The sequence below is a fragment of the Sinocyclocheilus rhinocerous genome, unplaced genomic scaffold (assembly GCF_001515625.1).
Source record: "Sinocyclocheilus rhinocerous isolate Xijiao unplaced genomic scaffold, SAMN03320098_v1.1 scaffold75, whole genome shotgun sequence".
NCBI lineage: Eukaryota > Metazoa > Chordata > Actinopteri > Cypriniformes > Cyprinidae > Sinocyclocheilus > Sinocyclocheilus rhinocerous.
In genome coordinates this window covers 1,866,615-1,872,614 of record NW_015632455.1, presented here as the reverse complement: position 1 = coordinate 1,872,614, position 6,000 = coordinate 1,866,615, and the positions used below count along the sequence as shown (strand labels likewise).

General features: G+C 32.6%; 1 protein-coding gene across 5 annotated transcripts in view; it reads right to left on the bottom strand.

The window, feature by feature from the left end:
• Window positions 1-6,000, bottom strand: part of LOC107742312 (aryl hydrocarbon receptor nuclear translocator 2) — a 95,120-nt gene that overhangs the window by 25,183 nt on the left and 63,937 nt on the right. The window lies entirely within an intron of this gene.

Sequence of the window (6,000 nt, the reverse complement as noted above, 5' to 3'; positions counted from 1 at the left end):
ATAATAATAATAATAATAATAATTATTATTATTATTATTATAGCAATAATGATATTTTTATATTATACTACTAATAAATAAAACGAAATTAATTTAGTTAAAATTAATCATAATAATAACAACAACTATACCTAGTCCTATAATATTAACACTTGATTATTTTTTATTATAATTACTACTTTTATAGCAATAACTATATTATTATATTATAGCACAAATAAATAATTTAATAACAGTTTAAATTAATAATGACAATAACAAACAAACAAAAAAATATTATTCAAATGATTACTGTAATAATATATATATATATATATATATATATTAATCACAGACACGTTAAATTAATCAAAAATGACATTAATGATATTTATAATGTCATGAAATATTTTCCAAATAAATGCTGCTATTTTGAACTTTCTATTCATCAATAATAGTGATTTTTTAAATTGTTTTCAACACTGATAATAATCAAAACATTTTCGTGAGCAGCAAATCAGCATATTAGAATGATTTCTGAAGGATCATGTGACACTGAAGACTAGAGTAAAGATGCTGAACTATATTATTATATTATAGCACAAATAAATAATTTAATAACAGTTTAAATTAATAATGACAATAACAAACAAAAAAATATTATTCAAATTATTACTGTAATAATATTAACAACAACAACAACAATAATAATAATACACAGCACATACAAATACTGCATAGTCCATTTTAAATTAGCCTGAGCTTGAAAATAATATTTACAATCAACATTGCTCGCACTTCATCTGCCATCTTTGGTGGACTAAAAGACAGTGAGCATGTCGCAGTGCATTATGGGGTTGTGCTCTCCACAAAGCAGACATGCACTGGTGTCTCAGCATAATCACACAGTCTTTTGAGGTCAAAAATGCATCTTCGATGCCTTAAAATCCTGCCTACGTGGGCAGCTCTTGGAACCGAGCTTTTGTGTTTTCCAAGGAAAACCGATTCTCTGGCCGCTTTTGAGCTGAATGGAAATTCCCTTTTGAGAAGCAAAGATGTCTTTGTTCGGTTTCACTATCAATAAGATGTGCCATTGAGCTTCAAATATACCTGCAAATGAAATACGGGCCGCTTTCCTTATCTAAAGGAAAGCAAATTACCTCAAAAAGGAAAAAAAAACCCTAGTAAATCCAAGAGCTGGTAGGAAATTGCCCATGAAAACACACACGGATGCAGACATTAGCAATCTGAAATCATTCTGGGATCACGCTAGGCCACCTGGAGCAACAGAGGAATGAGATAGATCAAACCCAAAACACTGAACTGCACTTGAACTTCTCGAGGACAGAAAGAACGGAGGGGAAAATCTGAAACAAAAAAGCAAAAAGGGCAAAAACATCCAAGCATCCAAGTTTCCACAGGAACCCAAACTCTCCCCTGCCTCCCTCCGCAATTAACTCACTACGGCTCTAAATAGGAAAAACCATTACAGAACGCCACGGCGCTTTCATCTCGGCATGGGAAATCATGAGCCGGTAACGTGTCGCCGGTGAGGTTTCTGAATGGGAAGAGTCTCGGAGGATGCGAGTGTGAGAGCAAGACCCGGCCAAATCCCCGGAGCACCTACGGGACGGATCGCGGTTGTCATGGTAACAAAGGAGGAGTGAGTGGCGCAAAACTGGACCGTGCGTGCTGAGAGAGACGGGTATAAATGGAGACAAGCGGAGAGACTGAGACAGAAAATAAGAGAGACAAGAGAACAGCATGCACTGACTGATTATTTCCAGAAACTCAGCATCTTTGCCGAAACACACAGAGACCAGCACGAATGTGTGTTTTTAGGGAAATTTTATTGAATTTAGGGTCATGCCCAACCAACACTGAGAAATGTTTTGGTAATATACAGATACCAAACACAGTCTTCTACTAGTGAAACTGAATAAAATGAGACGAAATGAAAGGAAATGAAAAAAAAAAGAAATAAAATTAAACAAAATTAAACTAAATGAAATTAAATAAAATAAAATAATAAAACATACGACAAGTGGTTTGGAGAATGGATAGAATGGATGAATTATAATTAGGATAAAAAAATCTTAATTTCTACACACAGGAAAAAAAAATTTTCTTGCACAAAAAATAAAAGATTAAAAAATAAAATAATAAATGCAAAAATGGATGGATGGATGATAATCAGGCAAAATCTTCTTTTTATAAACAGAATTATCTTTATTGCACAAAAAAATTAAAGATAAAAAAATAAAATAATGAATGCAAAAATGGATGGATGGATGATAATCAGGCAAAATCGTATTTTTTATAAACAGAATTATCTTTATTGCACAAAAAAATTAAAGATAAAAAAATAAAATAATGAATGCAAAAATGGATGGATGGATGATAATCAGGCAAAATCGTATTTTTTATAAACAATTATCTTTATTGCACAAAAAATAAAAGATAAAAAAATGAAATAATAAATGCAAAAATGGATGGATGGATGATACTCAGGCAAAATCTTATTTTTATAAACAGAATTCTTTATTGCACAAAAAATAAAAAATAAAACTGAAATAGGCTTCAGCATCCCCATAACCCTGCACAGGACAAGAGGTTTGGAGAATACATTGATTATAATTAGACAACATTGCTTAATTTCTATAAACAGGCAAAATTATTTTTATTAGACTAAATAAATAAATAAATAAAATGGATAAATAGATGGATGGATTCAAATTTTATTTTATTTTTCCCACTGAAATTTATTTTCCTATGAAGTTGCATCTCTACATTGTATTGCTAAAAAGACTAAAAATAGCTTGAAATAAATTAGTTAAAAATAGAAATCTAAACTAATCATTCTGAACAATTACGAACAGCCGTGTTGTTCACCTATCGACATGATTGGTGAAGCTGACTCAAAAGCATGCTCTTTCTGGATAGTTCAATTCTCGATGGTTAAGCAAGTTAAACAGTTTAGAGTTGACACCAGCACACTCGCATTCAAAACACAGATTGCTGTTGGTCTTGCGGTAGTGATTTATGCTATAACTGGGTGAGACACAATAGTGAGACACAACATCACCTTCCCTTCATTTGCTCTTCAACAGAACAAACTTTCATAACAGGGCCGACTGGAGCTCCATCTTTACTAAAAACTGCATCTGGATCAGTTTCTGACTGTCTGAAGAGAGAATAAGTAACTTTGGCAAACAGTATTTTAGTTGTGAAGCTGCTTTTCCACACAAAACTGTATTTATGGTTTCATGTCAGCCAAGTCCATTTCAAGTGCATTTGTCTTTCTAGGCTGTACACTCCTTTACTCAGCAAAAGCACATCATTTTGCAATAAAATATCAACACTCATAATACAGTATAAAGTGCTCCCTCAAACAAAAAAAGCTAATAAAAGTTGTTTAAGTGCAGCACCTCTGAATGCCATGCATTCATGCAGCGCTCATCCAGCAGCTTTGACGGCGACGTGATCCATGTGTCTGTCTGGCGCCTGTAACAAAATATCTACATTTTGTTTCAGAATTGCTAATGATCTGTCTGTTTGCTCTGAGGATCTAAAAGCTGTACGTCCTTTATATGGAGATGTCTATAGATGGATATCTAGGTTTTGTGGTGGTGTGGCATTACGCTTTAAAGCACACAAAGACTGGAGATTCAAACCCCAGATGAACCCCAGTGATTCAGCATTCACCGTCCCCTTCAGCAAAACGGCTGGTCATTTTAATAGAGCTACAAACAAATCTTTATATTTTTTAGCCTGTTGTTGAGATGGACCCATAATTTCAACAATCAGACTCTATAATGTAGTAATATGCACTACTTGCAATACCATTCAAAACTTAACTGGTAAAAACTTTAAAGAAATTAATGAAAATATATTAAAATAGAAAATAAATATTTCAAATTGTAATAATATTTTACTTTTTTTTTTTTACAGTATTCGTGATCAAATAAATGACAGCCTTGGTGAGCAGAAGAGATTCTTCCCCCCCCCCAAAAAAAACAAAAAACTTTTGAACAGTAGTGTATATTTGGTTACACTTTACTTGAAGGGGTGTGCATACGACTGACATGACACCTTCATAATCATGACATGACACATGTCATGAATATGAAGGTTTTTATGCATGTTTATGACAACTGTCATTAAGTGTCATTCGCTCAGTTATGTAATTTTTAATGCAAAGATGACATTGTTTGAGATGTCTTTGTTATGGGCTATGGTTAGGGGTAGGGGTAGGGGTAGGGTTAGGTTAGGGTTAGGTCAAATAATGTCATATTTGCATTAAAAATGACATAACTGAGCGAATGACACTTAATGACAGTTGTCATAAACATGCATAAAACCTCCTTCATATTCATGACGTGTCATGTCATGATTATGAAGGTGTCATGTCAGTCTTATGCACACCCCTTCAAGTAAAGTGTTACCGTATATTTTTACTAAAACCTTTCAAAGCACGCAGGGTCTTACATTCTTGAATAATTATGCAAATAAACTGCTGAATCAATTTTTCATTGAAATGCACAGTTCTAATATAGTAATTTGCAGAAATGAACTGAACTTCCAGACTATATCTGCATTTTTGATACTGATTTTATTTAGTGATAATCTTCCCTTTCACAGAAACTCTGAAATCTCATGTGCAACTGCACTGAGACTGACATAATTAACGCCAAACATCATTAGTTCTCACCTATGTTCAAATATATAGAATGAAGAATGAGATTTGAGAGCCGCCACACGAGGGATACTCCATAAATAACCTAAATTAGATGTCAGAACTTGAATACAGAGCACATGAACTACTTTTGTGTTTTTGGAGTTTGACAGACGATTATAAACGGTCATTGTGCAGGAAGAGCTGCATGAAGATTTACATAGAATGACAACATAAGTGAAAGCAAATAATGCCTGAATTGTCATTTTCTTAATCAATTCCTTTGAACACAGTGCATGTCAGTCTGTAACACTGAGCATCTGGCTCTGTTTGTGCTGTTTAGGTCTTATCTGCTTACCTACCACACGGTCTGTCTGAGTGTTTATCGCTCTCACTGTCTATTCTGCAGGCAGTTTGCCAGTCTGGCGCACCGAAGCTGCCGTCTCACCTTGGCTCCACTGTGCATGAATATTCATCTCACCGGTGCCCGCTGCTCTTATTATTTATTTACCCATAATCTCAAAGTCAATACGGAGAGAATGACACCTAATGTCAGAAAGCTTTGTTTATTTCTGCCCATTTTTCTGGATATCCGTCACGCTGGGATTTCTTGGCTTGTGCACTGGATAAACTAATTCGCTTAATCAGTATTTCTGCCTTGTTCTCCAGTAAAAATATCTAAACATCCCTCAAACAAGATGATTTTACATTGAATAGATATTAAGAGTTGTTTTCAGAAAATTTAGCTTGAATTAAGCTTGTTATTCTTATGCGGTTGGTGAAATGTTTTTTCTTGTTTCTCCCTCTGAATGTTTATGATACAATGCACAAAAAAGTAAATCAGAGTCAAATCAATCTGCCATTAGCCAATCACAGTATCAGTTTAGTGTTATTATATTTAAGTAAAACTTAAAAAAATCATTTTTTTTTTACCTAACAAAAACACTAAAATAAAATAAATTTTAAACAAATTAAAACAAAAATAACATTTCATTTCAATTTTGTTTAATTTGATGTACTAAAATAACTAACACTGAAATAACAATTTAAAAACAACTATACAGAAAACTTTAGTAACATTATCTGCCATTAGCCAATCACAGTATCAGTTTAGTGTTATTATATTTAAGTAAAACTTAAAAAAATCATTTTTTTTTTACCTAACAAAAACACTAAAATAAAATAAATTTTAAACAAATTAAAACAAAAATAACATTTCTCATTTCAATTTTGTTTAATTTGATGTACTAAAATAACTAACACTGAAATAACAATTTAAAAAAAACTATACAGAAAACTTTAGTAACATAAATGTCTTTACTTTTGATCAATTTAATGCAAAAATG